Source organism: Struthio camelus, chromosome 8, assembly GCF_040807025.1.
Source record: "Struthio camelus isolate bStrCam1 chromosome 8, bStrCam1.hap1, whole genome shotgun sequence".
Lineage (NCBI taxonomy): Eukaryota > Metazoa > Chordata > Aves > Struthioniformes > Struthionidae > Struthio > Struthio camelus.
Genome location: NC_090949.1, coordinates 9028008 through 9045908, shown reverse-complemented (window position 1 = coordinate 9045908; position 17901 = coordinate 9028008). Strand labels below are relative to the sequence as shown.

General features: G+C 44.9%; 1 protein-coding gene across 3 annotated transcripts in view; it reads right to left on the bottom strand.

The window, feature by feature from the left end:
- LOC138067970 (uncharacterized) overlaps positions 1–17901 on the bottom strand; it is a 164501-nt gene that overhangs the window by 129723 nt on the left and 16877 nt on the right. For 2 of the 3 annotated variants that reach the window (XR_011142438.1, XM_068951961.1), the window contains exon 2: positions 7987–8304. The exons of the other annotated variant lie outside the window; for it this stretch is intronic. The gene's annotated coding sequence lies outside the window, so the exon portion shown is untranslated. The remainder of the gene's footprint in view (positions 1–7986; positions 8305–17901) is intronic. 3 annotated transcript variants of the gene reach the window in all.

Sequence of the window (17901 nt, the reverse complement as noted above, 5' to 3'; positions counted from 1 at the left end):
GGCCAAGTCTACAAGGTGCATCTCAGGCCCAGGCCAAGGGCTCTGAAAGTTCACACATGCTCAGTACAGACAGACTCTTTGGGCCCTCCTGCTGGACTACAGTCTATCTCCTCTGAGCATGTATGTAGCGTGGCATTTCAAACCCTTGCAACCTGAACAGAACGTGGAAGAGCCACCAGAATACAAGACTGAAAATGGACGTTGTTCTCCTCGCTTCATCGCCAGGCAGCACTTGGTTGTTGGGTCTCAATTTCCTGGGAAAGTTCGGCTGAAGGACAACTTAAGCTGCTAAACTTCAGCTCACATGGTTAAGGTGGGCCAAATTTTAAAAAGCTGAAGATAGGGTTTCTCAGCTAAAGCCTCAGCTGGTATTAATAGTAACCTCCACCATGTTCCAGGAAGTCAAAACAATAGTGAAAGAACATTTGTTCCTATTTTTATGAAGAACGGACTCTCAACAAGCAATGGTGGATACCCTTCAAACTTGAAGCAGTTCTGCTGCATGGTATATCACTCTCTCCTTCATGTTGCCTTCAAAATACCTGGCAAAGGTGCACCAGTTTGGTCCTACCTTAAGGTTTGATTCAGAGAATTGGCTGGGCATTTGTCAGATGAAGTAACGGGCTCCCACAGAGAAAAGGCAATTTTTCTTGTTCTCTTTAACTTGTAGCAACTTTATCTTCCCAGAAGCAGTGAGATAGTCAACTACTCAAGATCAACCCAGCATGGAAGGTGGGAGATGTCAATCATATTGTTTATTCCCCATTGCTTCCAACTTAAAAACACATTCCAAAGTCCTGATCAAGTCTTACAGCCTCCTTTGCTTTCGGACTGATCTGCAGGCATCGGCACCACATACAAAAAAGAAATCAAATAGTTCTGCTCACTCCAGCTAAGAAAACCAAATAGGAACAACAACTCATTGCATCAGAAGTCTATTTCTGAGTGAGCAGAGGGTAGCTATAAAGCTACTGCTACTGACTTCTCACCTTCCACGGGCCAAGAGCACCAACTTTCCCTGGGATTGATCACTGATACGCTTGAGGGTTGAGTTAGCTACCTTTTCACTGAGGGTAAACGTCACCTACAGTAGTTTTCATAGCTTACAGACTGGTCTGTGATTTTAGTCACACCAAAGGCAGAAAACGTATATCACTGACAACAAAGAAGTTAAACCACATTTACCCCAATTCAAAACTATTAAAGCAAATGCATTGTTAGCAAAAATAAGTCTGACCCAAAGCTCTCATAGTTTGTGTGCAATGAAGCCATCTTTTCATGGCAAATCAAGGTTCACTTCCAGAGAGGACTCCTTTAATGACATTAGCAGGATGAATTAGACCAATAGGTTGAGAAATGAAGAAAAGTTTTGGTCAAAATCTGCTCAATGAGCAGGAGCAAAAAATTACAAAACACTGGTGGCAACCCTGCTGACCATCATACTTGTCTAGAAATAAAGCTCTCTGATTTCCTGACTTGATTTCCATTTATTAGACCGGAAGACTCTTTTCCTATTAGCACTCTCATAACCATAAACCTTAAAGAAAAAACTCTGCTCTGCTCTCCCTGTGCCCTGAACTCCTGCTCACTCTTGTTATTTCCCAGGAAGCTGTCAGAGTAAGTGCCGACAGATAGGTCAGCTTGGGAAGGAAGGATGTCAGTGCTGAGCTGGGAGAATGCTATGCAGTTTTTCCATTTCTTTTCAGGACATGTAGTGTCTCTACACCTTGCTGCTGAGGTATTCAAACATAAGGAGCAGGGGAAAGCTTAGTTTTCAAATGGCTATATTGTAACAGCCCACGTGGAAAATGGATTGTAAAGTGGTCACGGCGCCATGATCCAACAACGTCATTACACGTATTTGTTCTCCACATATGGGTCTTTTGAAATGAGGGCACTGACAGGAAGGGCACTCTGTGTAGCCGAATATGCCTGCAGCCTCGCTGCAGAGAGCTCATGCAAATGCCCCCATAGGATTCTGACTTCACTGTCACCACTTCATAGCCCTGCTGTATTCTGCAGACACACTGCACCGGGGCTGGCTTTGCAGGAAGTACATGTGCTAGAACGAAGTGGGTCAGCGCTCTCGCTTTAGCCCTGCCACGTCTCCCTCACCCTCTGAGCAAAGTGCACGAGGGGAAATTCCAGTCTCCACGTCCCATGACAAGTTTAGATGAATATGTGTAGTGTGGTCCCCACTCTGGTCCTTGACTACTAGCTCTAGAAACCTGAATGACACTCTGTATATTACTCAGCAGGGGCTGACATTGATCTCAGGCACAGTTCACACAACCATACAGATAATGCTGGGTCATGCTGCAGGGAGAGGGGATTTCCCTCCATCCCCATCTCTGCCTCTCTTATTCCTTCAGCCTGACAAACTGTCATGTTGTGTGTGCGAGTGGTGGTACAGGGTCTCTGACACGGCCCAAGGATGTCAGCGCTCTGAAGAGGATACACAGTTACCTCTTAAGCATCATTTCTTTCTCGTTACCGCAGGATTTTGTTTTTAGAAGACATGGACTCCCTATTCAGGAGGGGATTCAACAAGGCATAAACGCTGAATGCTTCCCTTCACACCCTCGCTCACCCTGACTACGATCTGGACAAGCTAATACAAAACCGAGCTCATATGGCAGCTGCCTTAGCTGATGAATCCTAGAGTGCTTTGAAGAGAAGAGAGCCAGCAGTGTAACAAATATTTGCCGCCTTTTCAAGACAACTTCTTGCCTGTTTGCAATTAACGGTCGCGGTTGTGAGCCCATTCACGCGGGTGCAAGGGCACCCGAGCAGGGTCAAGAGTACCTGGTGCGAGTACGTTGGAGCATGCTCTGCTGCACTTTCTTGTGAGAGTTTGATGAGCTGAATGAAAAACTGCAACTGGGACGTGTCTCTTACCGTCCAGAAAGGACGGAAGCTAAAACATGATACCAATTTCTACTGTGGCTGATTTCTCTCTTAATTGGAAATTTCTCTCTTAATTGCATCAGTACAAGAAATTGGACTAGCAGAGATAGAACTAGAAAACGTATGCAGTTTTCCAGTGTTTGTGCAGTGGGGAAAGGAATTTGCCACCAGCTGAACTTCTTGCTCCCTGGCCTCCCTGCTTGTGGCAGGATCTAAATTATAAGTCCCTGGAAAAACAGCAAGTTATTTCAACATATCAATAGCTCCCTGAGGCCAGTAGGTATGCTGTCTCCCCCTCAGATAGCCTGCCATCCTAAATGGCTCTAACGATCATAAGGCTACCTTCCAAAATTTAGCCTGTTTTGAGTCATGAGCTGCTGTGTCACTGCAATCCTTCTGCTAAAGCTCCGAGTTTTCCGGAGCAGGAAATTGCTCCTCCCACACAAGGCAAGCAAAGGTTTCATGTTTCCCTGCCACCTGTTAATCAGAGCCAGTGTGGACCACCCAGAGGAGGTAGGGATGATTCACGCAGGGGCTCTGAACCACCCAGGTTTTTTTTTTTCTTTTCTTTTTTTTTTTTTTTTTCAGATTCCATGGGAATAGGCAATATTATTCCATGTGAACATCTGCTGTTCAGGCTCTTTCTCTTGCTTCTCCGTCTGACTAAGCAGGCTCAGCCCTTCTACAACCTCAAGTAAAATATGTTAGAAAATTACATAGAGATCATTTTTCCCCAGGAGAAACGTAAAACACAGAGAAAACTGTTGCTTTTGCAGAATTTTTGGCTTCATGATTTTTCCTCATAGAACACCAAAATGGCACATTTTAGGTTAGGTTCTCTGTGACAGAAATATGACACTTTCTTGAAGCATTCTTATTCTAGGTCAATTTGCCATTCAGCTGCATTAACTTGAATTGCCTTGGTGAAACATTAGAGCTGTCTTCCAAGTGCCTTACTCCCCTGTTCTCCTTTATGAGCATGGTTTTGTATCAGATCAATAGCTCCAGCATTCATCACAGCTTCCTCTTCAGCAGCACTAGCATAAGACATCATGGGAATTGTGAGGATCCCAAACCCGGATTCCTGTACTCCGTGTCTCTTTGAGTATGTCAAACCAAGTTAAAAGAGAAGGAACAAGCTGGCAGGTCAAAATATGCTGACATTCCCACTGAGGACAAGGCAAGCTAAATTTTCAAGCAACTCTGTTGAACTCTCTTTTCCACAAACTCTTTGAGTTTTTGCGTTGTTCTCAGTCCAGGATAAAACCAAAATCTTTAAACATTCACTTTTGTCCCATGGGACAAGAGTAGATTTTTATGGTCTCTCCAGAGCATCCTGTTTTTATGGCGTGAGACATATCCCTGCCTAGTGAAAGACTGCAGTCTCCAGCAAGCAAAGAGACCAGCAGGGCCAGTCTCTGGGAGCATATAGTTAGTAATCCAAAGGCCTCCTAGTAAATATGCTTTTCAATAGAGAGCATTGACTTATCTCAGATTAAGGAAAACAGCTAAGGTATTCTGTGCCTAAGAGACCTTACGGTGTCTTCCCTATGTGCTTTGTGCCATCTCACCCGTCTTACAAAAGGACTGCACCTTTTTGTCATGAAAACTTCTTTGAAATTTGAAGGTGCCAAACAGAGAAAATAAAACCATATCTACTATTCAAGTCCTGCTTATATGGACTGCTCTGAAATACTTCATCAGACAGCTACTGGAAATTCAGGTAGCAAAGGAATGCACTGCAAACGCCAATAGACATTACACCTCAGCAGTGGAAGGATATTACACCAGAAAAGCAGAAAACTGCTTCCTTTCAAACGCTATAAATAATAGACTGTTGGGTAGGAACATACAAAGGAGAAAGGAAATGCTGAAATAAAGAGGTGAAAGACACAGCAGAAAGCAAACGCCGTCACAGTAACAAAAATACCTACAGCAATATGACAGTTCTGCGTTACAAGGCTGCTGTGTTTTTCCCGTTTTCTGTTCGACATCTTATATGGCCATAGAGTGATGCTTTAACACATCTCTTTGCAAGGAATCATGTGTGTCAATGCCTTTTGCTAGCATTAGATTTTGAGTTCCACCAAAGACCTTTTTAGAAGCTGTCACAGCTGTTACGCAGTTACCCTTCATTTCCCTGAAATATAAACAGCAGCATAGCTCTAAGGAAGGACCAAAGGAACACAACGACAAAAAGCAGCATTACAGAACAGTTGGTCCACGTGTCTGGAAGCAAGCAGTTCTTGGTTAGGTGCAACAGGACAACCCAGTGTTTCAAAACTCAGGAACAACAAAGGTCTGAACAGTAAGCCAAGAGGTTAAATCCAGCTCAAAATCAACACATGATTGCTTGTTAGCATCAGAAAGCAGAAAAGAGACGAACAGTGAAAGATTTGGATGGTTCTGAAAGAAGCATCAGGATCTTATGACAGCTACTGCATGTGCATGAGCACAGATCTTTGAAAATATTTGTACTGGCAACACTGATGAAAAGAACAAGCGAGATAGAGAAGTAACTGTGAATTCCTTCCTCCAGTAAATAAGGAGCAGTATTCCTGAAATGGAAAATAAAACTACAAAGTTGTAAAAATAAAGGAGGACAACCAGGCTACAAAGTGACAACAGGCAGTAGGGAAAAAGTTTTGGCTGGCAGCTCTAAAATGAGAATCTCTTGGGACAACACTTTCCCGGCCACAATAACCCTCTATAAAAAAATCACAGGAGCCAACCTCAGAGGTAATGCTGTGCACTAGTGAGCTGTTATTGGGGTGGAGGGAACACATGGATCACATGCCAGCCAGATGTTAACAAGTACATTTATTGCAGAACAGCTTCAAGATAAATCTGACCCTACCTGCTTATATACTGCAGTTAATTCTCTCATAGCAATAACATTACTTTGATGTTGCTTCGCTGACTTCACTGGACGTTCCTGATTTGTACCAGAGCAAAAGGACAAAGAATTAGGTCCACTCAACTTCTCTCATGCTTTCTTACTTTTCCCCACCCCTTCTTTTTTCCTATTCTAATACCATCTGCTTGTTCCTGATGTGAAGTGCATCAACTTGTGCTTTCTGCTTTAGATCAGTGACATTTACATGCACTACTTATAAAGGACACTTTGAATGACAGTTACACAATGGTCACAACACAGCAGCGACAGTACTCTCTTAAAGCAAAACTTCCCAGGCTAACGAAAATTCCAGTCATCATGCAATTCCAGAGGAAATTAAATACTTATATTTGAGAGAGAAATGTCAAACAAGGAAATCACTGATGCTGCAAAAGTTTGAGCTGGTGGCAGCATCTAGCTGTTTGCAGAAGTAAGCACTTGCACGCATATAAAGCAGACAGTTGTGATGCTCTCAGAGAGCTGTAACTAAGTGATGTGTCCCAAATCCTTCAGTTCAGTGGTGGATAGAACAAAGATTTCACAGCTCCTGATTCTCCAGTTCACCACTGCAAAGTCAAAACCACAGCATTTCTACATGGAGGGGGTCAGAAACAGACACTCATCACAGAAGAATTTGAGTCAGACCTATTTTCTGCACCGCAAAAGTGGGGGAAGACTTAGCAAAGAAGTACAGGGTCATATCATCAGAAATCCACAAATAAAAGGTCAGATTCTCTGTGATGCGAATCAGCACAGCTTTGTGTAGTTCAACAGCAACTTCATTGTCACCAACTGGTTGCCTAGATACCTTGTTTCAGCTTTAACTTGACAACTGTAGGCCTACTTGGTCAGGCGGAAAGGCTAGGCAATAAGCTGAACAGCAAAGATGTCAACATTGAAACCAACTTTGGATTTCATATTCAATACCACCTTCTAGGCCTGTAGTCTGTGCAATCACAATGTATGGGCAAATGGGAAAGGACAGAAACAGCAGGTCAGCTATCCTGACTTCAAAACCAGGTGAGATGAACGAGCCAGGGCTTGCTCCTGTACTCTTCAAGATTATAGCAGAAATCACGCATGTAGCAAACAGGTCTATGCAAGCAACATCATTAGCCATGTCTGAAGCTCTTGCAAACATCTGGAAGGCAACAGACTCTCTGCTAACCAACCACACGATGCTCTAGAGCACATAAAACTACGTGCCACCCTCCACCCCCTGCAGAGGTAGCAAACACAGATCATTTGGCTGAAATCTAAACAGCTTTCCTCCCCAACCTTTGCAGCAGAAGCCACTTGCCAATTTAGAGACTTCAGCCTGGAATATAACTTTTCATCTCCCATGTAGCCTTCTTAACTGCCTATACTGCTCCATCCAGCTCCCCGAGACAGCTAGACCCTATAATTTCTGTGTGGCTAGCTGGCTGGAAGAGCATGCCAGCATCCCCATTTCACTTTGGTCCATGTAGTCCAAGTAACATGAATCCACTTTGAGGGTCAGGAACTCCCAGAAGCTACCTTCAAACAGGGTAGTGGAATCAAACATCAAATATATCTCTGAGAAGTGCAGAACTGCGTGAAGCACCTCACACTGGTATTTCAAGGCTGTAGTTGGGAATGGCACGTGCAGGTGTGTTCCTCCTTTGCACAGGTGCTATTGCAAAGAACTACACTGTTGTCTTAACCATCCCACTAGCTACAGCATTCATCTTTCTGCGTAACAGTCTCCGAAAAGGAAGGGGAGAGAATTAAGTGCATTTGCAAACTACTATACACTGTCGATTGCAGTATATACGCGTGTAAGAACAGCTGCAAAGATCAGACAGTAACGGGCAATTGAGGTGCCTCCACCAGCGGGAAGTACTGAGTGTTTTAGAAGGAATACCAGAATCTGGGTGCTTGTATGTGTCATCCTTTCGCTTATCTTCGAAGTTCAAGTAACCAACTGTGGTTTAAGGGTGATCCTAACTGGAAGTTAAATTAGTATCATTAGGTTAAGAACTTCTGAAGCTCCGTAAATGTGTCAGATCCTTTCCTTGATGTATTTATGGTCTTTGACATGCTGGAGCAACGAGATCCTCAGTTTAATCATGCATTCTTGACAGACCTTCAACCTTTTCTCAGGAAGCTCCCACGACACAAGCCATAAACAGATGAAGAGTTAATGGACACACTGAACTTACCTTCCAAGACCTGATGACAAATCCACAGCTCAGCCTAGAGAGGAAGGCTCACAGGTCCAGGGATTACCCACCATCTCTTCCTGGGAAGAGCAGATACTATCCCGGAGAGGGGGATGGCAGGCAAATAGGAGAAATCTGGCTTCTGTTGTGGGTGAAACCACAAAAACTTCATGAGGCTTCCTTTTCCTTCCTTCCTCCTCCTCTCACTCTGCCCACATATATCTTGTGCAATCCAAGCACGATGCCAAGACATGGAAAAATATCTGAGCATTGCTAGGGATCCTCTTAGATTAATGTTGAGAGTAGTCTCTGCAAAACCTGAGATATGAAGAAAGTTTCAGGCTGAGTCAATAATTCCTACTAACATTAGCAGCTGTCATTACCTTGTTAATAAAGATCTCATGCTTTAGTCTGAACACACGCTCATCTCTACTCAGTTCCTCCGAGAACTTCTACCTCTGGATCTCAGTGCTCATGCCATCTCCTCCATCCTTCAAGACATGAAGGAGAACGGGGGGTGTGGAGATGTTTGCTTTTTCAAAGTTCCCTGGAGGCCTCTACCTGTTAATGCATGCGGAAGACAGTTGTCCTGATTTTTCACCAACTTTTACAAGTAAGGCTTATACAACCTCCCTAGTATTTCCTCGGTTGCAGTACAAAGCTCCTGCAGAGGAAAGGAGGTAGCAGGACACGGTGGTCAAATGTCTGCTCCCAAGAAACCAGGACTTTCCTTCAAAGCTGTCTACACAATGTCACTGTCCAACACAGTATTCAACTTTTACATAAACACACTTGCAGTGTTCTTCATCCAGGACAGCTATTCCATCTAGCTCAATACCCTATTTCTGATAGTGGCAAAAAGTAGATGTGGATTCTTCATCAGGATGAATATTTAAGAAGTGTATGTGTACCCCTGCTTTACCTCCCCACTTCCAGCAAGCACACTTTACTGACTTTACTAGTCCTCTTGTAAGCTTAGGCTGCAGAACAGCCAGCAAGTCCAGCACCCTAATATACAGCATGGCACTTTAGCAGTAGAGCATATTTGAAGGGCACTGAAAAATTAAAAACACAATCACCACACAACAACCTGGCTTGCCTAGGGAATAGGTACACGGGAAGTGAATGCAAGAGTTTAAGTCCTATTAAAAAAATAAAAAAATAAATAAAAAGCACTCCCTTTCCTGAAAATATCGAAAGAAGATGGCAATACTTTAGATTTTATTCATAAATAATATTCTCTGTTCCATATAATACAGTCCAAGATGGTGTTACACCCCCATCTGTACTGTTTTGGGAATCAGTCAGGAAATTGCAGTAGAATAGCAATAAAATTACCACAGTTATTTCTGGATTGTAATTGCCGAGAGGATGCAAGATGGGTTCTACCAAGCAGCTAAGTCATAAATGTCTTACCAAATGCAATAAACCAGAAGAAGCCAGAAGGCAGCTGTAAACACTGAAAGTCATTTGGCTTATTTACACCTTGCCAGAGATTAAACTCAGCAGCTAATTTAGCTTTAGAAGTGACTTGTGTGCTTTTTTGGCAAAGACATCACAGTGTTTTGCTTGTGGTTACTATGATTTTCAAGGTACTGGTTTCAGCTAAGCTCTGCCCGACTCGCATGCCACCCTCCATCTCCTCCAGGAATGAGACTGTCATCAAAAACAATCACACGAAGAGCCCCAGCCTCTCTGCTGGTTAGGACAGAGGAGATCAACGCATCAAATGGCTGCTCTGGATACAGAGGAGAAGAGCTCTGACTGTCTAGAGAGCAAAGGCCAGCAGGTCCTGAGCTGCAACACCATGTACACTGTGCGACTTCACCAGCGACGTACCAAGAGGGGAAGAGCTCATCTACACAGACCAAACACCAGGGATGTGAAAATCTCAGAGTCATACTCTGCAGAGGAGTTCTCACTGGGGCTCCCCCTGGAAATTTACTCTAATCATAGCCTCCGAGCACCCTGCAATAGCCAATAGAGTTAGATAAAACAATCTTCACAGGCCATCCTTAATGAAAGCTATTTGGTAAAGGTAGAATGTACCTACAGACATCTAAATCAAGGACAGCCTCAAATCCAGAAAATCCGGGTTCTGTTCTTACATTTCCCACAGCCCTTGGGAGTCCCTAAAACAACAAATAGAAAATTAAAAAGGCTAGATGCCACGTCCCTCTCTGCAAGAGAGGCATGGAGGGAGGAATAAACCATGGACAAGTTCACGCACAAATCAAACACCCATAAAACTCTGAGCTGCCCCAGAAACCCTGCGAGCCGTGTCAGAAGTGTCTCTGCACATTAGCACCCTTCTCCGCTTGGCGGTTTGCAGGAGGAGCCAGAAGCAGGGCTGTGGTGGGAGGCACCCACAGTTCTTCTGTGTAGAGTGGCAGCGTCTGCCCCCAAGCTCCTCCAGCGGGTCACTGGGAGTGTGCCCAGGCTGTGGCTCTGGCCGGCTGGAGAGGACGAGGCGGCATAAATCAGCTGCTCAGCTCCCAGTGGAACTGCAGCAGCAACAGTCTGTCCTTCTGCCAGAGGCCTGGAGGGGGCAATGGGTCTGTATCTAACAGAACATGAGCAGCCTCCCTCTCATTTACAGTTAAATTAATACATATAGGTAAATGTAGATACATCTGTGCAGATATGGGTAAATTTAAATGACAAAACTCTAGTTAAAACTGAAATGGCTGCTGGACTCTCTCCAAGCTACCCAGCTGGAGGCAGAGCTGCCAGGTCTCGTGTCCTTTACAGGGTGGAACGGTAGGTAGTGCACCCACCAGGAGCAACTTGGAGAAAGCAAGTCTTCCCCACAAAATATCCCACAGCCTGGGAAACCTGAGCCAAGCTTTCCCACTATGCAGTAAGCACTTCACATCCTTATTAAGCAGTAGTGGATAAACCACAGAAATTGCCAGTCATGTATTTTCCTGGGCAAGGAGTCAAAGAAAGTCCTTTGCATCCATCAGGAGAGGGACTAGACACCTTTTCCCTGGCACAACCACCATGTCCCTTTTTCTGTTTGCTGCTTTGCCACTATCCTCTGAACATCAGTCTCTGCACCTCACCCACTGCAAGCCCAGATTGACTGCAGCCTGGGAACGTTCTCACAAAGTGGTTTCTTGGTTGGCACCAGCTTTGCCACCATCCTCCAGTGCTCTGTTCTCAGAGCCACAAAAGAAAGCAGGGGATCCCAGCACCGATGCTCCAGTACCACCCCTTGAGGAGCTGTGCAACACGCTAAAAGCAGAGGTGCCAGTAATGCTGTGAACCAGGCCACAAGCAGCTAGGTAAGCTGGCTCTGCCAACAGCGATTCCTAGAAAAGAAGCCTAAGAGACAGATGAAATCTGCAAAAACCATCCGTGGTCCTTAGGGGAAGAAAGCAAACACCAGCACATGCCCTGGAATGACTAATCTACCACAAACATTTGTAAACTGAACATTGGGTTTGGACATCAGTCGAGGCTGTGTGCTAAGGCTTATCATTTTTGTTTGGATTTCTCAAGTACGTCTTTTGGCTTAGTGGGAGCTGCCCTGTAAGGACGGGGGCATCACGATTGCAAGACTAGTTTTGAAGGACTGGGAATGAGCGAAGAAGAATTTACCTCTGTGCCAAGGCCAGTGAGAGCTATCCCAAATCAGCTCTGCCCAGGGCAGGCCTTGGCAGTACACACGTCTTTCCTCAGCCACAAGCCACTTTTCTCAGGGATAGCGCTTCTCAGCCACTGGCAGCTTGATGACCTTTTCAGTACCTTTGTGTGGAGCTCAAGTCTGACTCCTGCATGCTACAAGCTGCTCCGCAACTCAGTATCCCCATACCAGGCAGGACACTTGAGGACAGGCCTCCCGTCCTCCCACATGACACATTCATTGGGGTGCCTTTGACTGCTGGCTGCAGCTGCACCAAGAACCTGCACCGCATATAAAGGCCAAATGGTTTTTGCACCTTCTGTGCAGGCCAGGCCATCACAGAGGCCAAGACCCAACGAGCTCCCTGTGTCCGCGGACAGCCACAATCACCTTGCATCTGCATCACCCTACTCTGCCATACCCGAGCACCAGCTCCCTACCTTGAAAGCCAGCACAGCACAGTCAGCCTGGGGGAAGTGCAGAGGAGGAGGAGGCAGGGAGCATGGCAAGCACCTGGCTCTCCTTGCCCTCCTTGCACAGCCTTTCTTGCTGGCACAGTAACAGCTGTGTCCCTGGGGCAGGGTGGTGTGCTTGGTCCTCACACCAGGACACTTGAGGATGGCGCTGGTTGAGAGAGCAACTTTGCCGCGTCATGACTGTACTAACCCCACTGGTCTATCACCTGACGTATGTCCTTACTTAGCCTGTGCTAGGAGCCAGCCTTGCTAACTACCACTGCAAGCTCCCCCTCAGTCAGGTTTGCATGCTGGCAAAGAGGAGGATGATGGAAATTCATCCTGCAGTTTCCTTAGGGCAAAAAAGCTGACTTCATCTACCAGGGCTGTCAGTTCAGCCAGCAAGTTTCCAAGCTGGGAGTTATATGAAACCCACTGCAAATAAGCAGTGCATGTATTTGCATGAAGCGTAACTTGCAGAACTGGCAAATATTTCTCATTATTTGTTTCCATATTCACCCTCGTGTAACTGCAAATAGGAGGGTTAGCTTTACTGTCCCTGTCTCTTAGGAAACTGAGGCATGGAGGTGGTGTTAAATTTACGTTGGACTTGCTGACCTCCCAGTCAGCTTTCTCTCCTACAAGCACTGCAGCCTCTTAGTACAAGGCTGAAGATGAGCCACCCTGCAGAGCTCACCTGAGTGCAGGTAACTAGTTCCAGCTCTCATGTGCTGAGCAAGATGCTGGGGCAGCTGAAGGAACCCCTTCCTGCACAGGAGAGGCAGGTACGAGGAGGCACCTGGGCCTCAGGAAGGCACTTCTCAACACAGGGCATGGCTCAAAAGGACTTCTGTAGTGCTTGTTCAAGCTAATAAAGCTCTGAGAGCTTGGGGTGGCAACCCCTGAAAGTGCTGCAGCTAGTCAGACTCATCTGTCAAAGGCCTTGGTATTACCAGCCCAAACTACTTCCTTTATCAGAAGTACCAAAATGAAGTTGGCAGTTTTAATTTCCAGATAAGATACCCATCTACCCTCCGCTTATACAAACAAGCACTAGTACTCCGAGCGGGCTTCCTCCTTGCCAGGAGAGAAAATGCAGTAGCCTTACCGTAAAAAAAGATGACTGTTTAATTATCTTCTGATAAAGTCTAAGTTTCAATATGTTTCTTGGTTTAATATTAAAGTTGTACCTACTCTAATTTCTTTAACTCTAATAGCTAGACCACATCATTAGAATCAAGTCACAAGGAATCTATTAGCACTGCTGTTTGAGCAGAGCCTTGGTTTCATACTATGATGAGTTTATCCTGTTGCACTGCCAATTTATCTGTAAGTTGTTGCTGTTTGACTGGCAGTGACAAAAATATCCTTTGCTTTACTGAATGAGTGAAATCCTGAGCATGCATACTCTTTCACTAAAGGAAATCTGACCTGTTTAGACTTTACTGTAGAAAAATCAGCCTTTTCTAAGCATGACCCAAAGACTTGCCCAAGCAAATTTCAGATGAACTTTAACAACATATGATTTCTCACCCAGAATTTCACTCTTTATATTATAAGCCAGGTGTCTGGATCATTTGAGTACCTGGATGGGGAAAACCTGAGGTCTAATGTTTACTTTGGCTTCATAAACGTTCTCCTGAGGCAAAAAACAAACAAACAAGTGCTATCGAGTTAACTATCTCATCTTGGCATCTCTTTTAAGTTCCTATGAAGCACAAACGCACTGCCCCACCAAAGGGGCTATCCCAGGTCCTGTTGGGTCAAAACTGTATCAAGAAAGGCGAGTCTTAGCGATGTTCCCATAAAAAGAAAATTAGCATGAGTCAAAGTGAAATCCTAAACTTTCCAGTGGTTCTTTTAAAACCAGTGGCTTTAGGTGTAAGCTTGATATCTGACAGTTGCTACATGAGCAGAGCTGCATTTAAAAATACAAGAGTTCCTCCTGATCTTACTCACATCAAGGAGCATTAGAATAACTCCACTGAACTAAGCAAAGTTACATTGTAGAAAGGAGGGTGCAAATTAGAGAAGAATCAGTCCATGAAGTTTAACTTCTCCAAGTGGGGATTTCTGCATAAAGACATCTCAGGGTGACTTATCCACCACTGAGACCCTGACATACGCCTTGACATAGCACTCCAGGCAAGAAATATCCCCTGATGCTAAAACACGTGAGAACAGCTCATTTCCTTCCAGTATAGTAGTATCCGGCCTCTTCAGACAACTGTACCACTTACCACAAGTGAAGCCAGGTCTAGATACCAACTGATTTGCAATTCAATTAAAAGTAAGGACAGGGATAAGCTGCTCCCAGCCTGCTCCAGTGGCTTCACTCTTGTTTCATCTGGCTCTACACAAGTGCAGGAGGAACTGAACCAAGGGAATTCCAGCCCCGGGGAACTGCCAGAGCACCTTGGCTTCTCCGGCCACCATCTGCAGCCCAAAGCACTCCTGGCAAACAGGAAGGTGGGGACAACAGTCTTGCCTCATCAAGACTCCCCAGCTTTTTGATCTAAACTGTACAGTTTCTAGAGAGCACCATGATGGGACCACATGGGGCAGAATAGCCTTCCATGGAAAATAAACTCAGAAGAAAGCTGCAATATGAGAACAAGCAACTACCAGGGAATCCAGAGCATTCTCTTCTCAGAAGAAGCAGGAAATGCAGGGAAAGGTGATGTTCAAAAGAAATGCAGGGCTTGCTAAGGAACAGCCTGCTAGACATCAACTAATACCAGGAGATAAGTACTTTGGGTTGCAAACTTAAGTTCAAGAGCAGGGGTGAACAATCTGTCTTTCTCAATTCATGTTACTAGACATTTTTAATAGAAAATTCCCACCATTTCTAATTCCATCTGAGCTGCAACACGGTCAGTGATATCAGGAGCCTTAGAGAAGATAATTTAAGCTTCTAGTATCCATTTCTAGGATCAAGCGCAGTAGACGGGCTTGTGGCAGAATTTAGATGGTACGATGCTGAGAGGAGCAGCAGGAACTAGATGTTTATCTCCATGAGGGGTCCTGTTGTTGCTGAAGGAAGCATTAGTGATCTGGGTACTGCACTGCTTGGAACTGTTTGGTGGAAAAGCACCAAGGTCTCTGGTTCTGAAGCCCAAAAACCATCAGGAGCAGTTTTAGGAGCTGCACAAATGGAGCAAACTCCTAGTCCAACTCCTGAAAAAGCCATTAACCGGAGACCCCTCAGATCAGTACTATGGCAGGTACCGAAAGGGTAAGAAGAGATATGTCCTTAATAGGAATACATTTAGTTTGGTCCAGGCTGGACCAGCATGGACATAACTAACATTCAAAGCCCAAAGTAAAAGCCACAAAGTAGCAGAGAAAGTAGAAGATGACTTAATGGAATAGATCACAGAGGGGAACTGCAGGCTGGGGGACATCTACCACATGCTCACTCCGTCCTTACGCTCTACCAGTCAACTGCTTCTGGCCACCCTCTAACCCAATACGGCCCTCCTTCTGCTCACAGTTTAGCAGAATAGACCATGGAGATGCCTAGGATTTTAGGAGAGAAGGAACAAATCTCTAGATTGGGTGCAATCCTGCATGGATGGGAACCGGGGCAGGTGCAAGAGGGTGCTGTCCTCTGGCTGCAGGTAGATGAGCTGCGTGCTCCCTGCCTCCCATGGTGCAGGGTATCCTGCACGGCTCAGCCTGCTGCCTGCTGGAGCACGGCACTGGGAGGAAGCAGTGTCTCCAAGCCCCACACAGTACCATGGCAGAACAGACCTTGCAAAGAAGCATTACTAAAATTCGCTTATCTAGGGCTGCCTGCTCTTTTTGATCCTGCAAAGCTGAGCCAAACAAAACCACCCAAGCCCCTTTTGACTATAAGGCGAATAGGTTTTTTCCTCCAGCAGATATGACTCTTCCTATTAAATTATACCACTGCTCAAATACAGAAATGAAACCAGTGCCTGCTGAATGGGGGCTAGCAACACGTTACAAGCAAAAAGTACCTTAAATCTGTACTGATAAATTAAAATCAGTGGACATCTACTGTGTATAAGAGCAATTACTTCATATCTCAGGGAAAGGTCATAGGGTTTGTCTCGGAGCATGCCTACAGGGGCATCAAGTCAACAACCACAAACCGCTCCAAGCCAACACAAATGATCCAGCACCACATTCGTTTTCCAAACCTCTCTCTAATTGCTGTTCATTACCACACCTGGGCAAGAGTTCTATGAACATCCCTAGCGCCTTCCATCATAGGCCTTACCAACACAGAGAAATCACAGCTCTGTCATCTACTAACTGGCTAATTGATCAGTGTGAACATATGCATGAGCACCTTCCTGAAATCAGTGTTCCCTTGATCTATGTTGGCTTAACTTGTCTCAGCAAATTTGGGGCACTGCTTGCAACAGCTTTAAGTATCTGCAAAATTCTGTAGTTAAACCAGTGACAAATGTCTGCTTGCACACATTTTCAGCAAACTGGCTTCTATTGATTAACTTTTTGCTTGCAAATTGTCTACAAAACTTGCAGCAGTTTAACCAGCACCTTGTCTGGGAGAATTGAATTGGAGGCAGGTTTACAGACCATCAGAGCCAACCTTGTGCTATCATAGTTCCTTGTGGCACATCATTTTAGGGGAAAAGCTAGATTTCTTGACCCTTCTCTTTCTAGGAGGAAGATATTCTAGACCCTGGTTAGAAACGCCCTAATTTGCAGCCCAGATATCTTCATCACCACTTCTTATATTTTTCTTCTTCCAACAACACTGTCCTTCAGTTTAGGTTCTTTTCCCTTCCAAGTATTCAACCCATGTCATTTTGTTTAGCTTTCCTGTAGGCTTTTTGCTGGGCTTCCTTTTGTGGTGCTCTTGCGTAACAAACACCGAGCATGCTTGAACACCTATTTGGTCAGTCTTCACATCTGCTCCAATCTCTGGGCCACACAGGGGACCAGGCATCTGCTCATCACGGCTCACCTGGTGCATCCTCACACTAAATTTGCCTTTTTCATGAGAATATCACATTAATGGCTTATAGTCATCCTGCGATAAGCCAGTACACCACCATCTTTCTCCTTCTCAGTATTTTCCAACTGATGAGTCCCCAGCTTACAGAACAGATTTTTGCTATTAGTCACTGAGCACCTTTGCACGCTGTACTGTTAAGTTTCAGCCCATTTCCATTACTTTGGTCTCAGCGTTCCTAGTATGATATTCTGATCATTCCCAATGCTGAAGTTGCCCCCTAATTTTTGTCCAGAGCACATTTTGTTAACCAGTCCCAACCTTTTGATCCAGGGGAAATAATGAAAATACTAGATAAGGCTGAGCCCTGAGAAATGCTCCTCTCCTCCAGCCATCCCAATATCTCTAATCTTGGCATTGCTGGTTGTCTCCTATGGACCAGCTCCTAATGTACCTTACGATTCTTTTAGCAATCCTCATCTTTTCTAACAGCTAATAATTTCCTGTGGAGTGCTTATATATTAAACAATGTCTAGCTAGATGAAGGAGCAGAGAAAGTTGGGCTGGTTAGATTTAAATTGTGAACTTAAACCACTTAAGCAGGATAGGTGCAAACACTCATGCAGACACTTGTTTAAGGAGCTGCTCCAACTGACTCCTAATCAGATGAAGCCAACAGGCTTCATGAGCTACTGCCTACCAGCCAAGCCTCTGGAAAGATTTGTAAATTGTCACAGGCGTATGTTTATGCAAAGACTGTGCGACTTGCCTGAATTCAGACACAGCTGACCCACAGTCAAGGAGGGCTAATACGTACATTCACACACACTCTCTTGTCTGCTGCTTAGCTGGTGAGTGGCAACTTTACCTAAAGATGCCTTAAC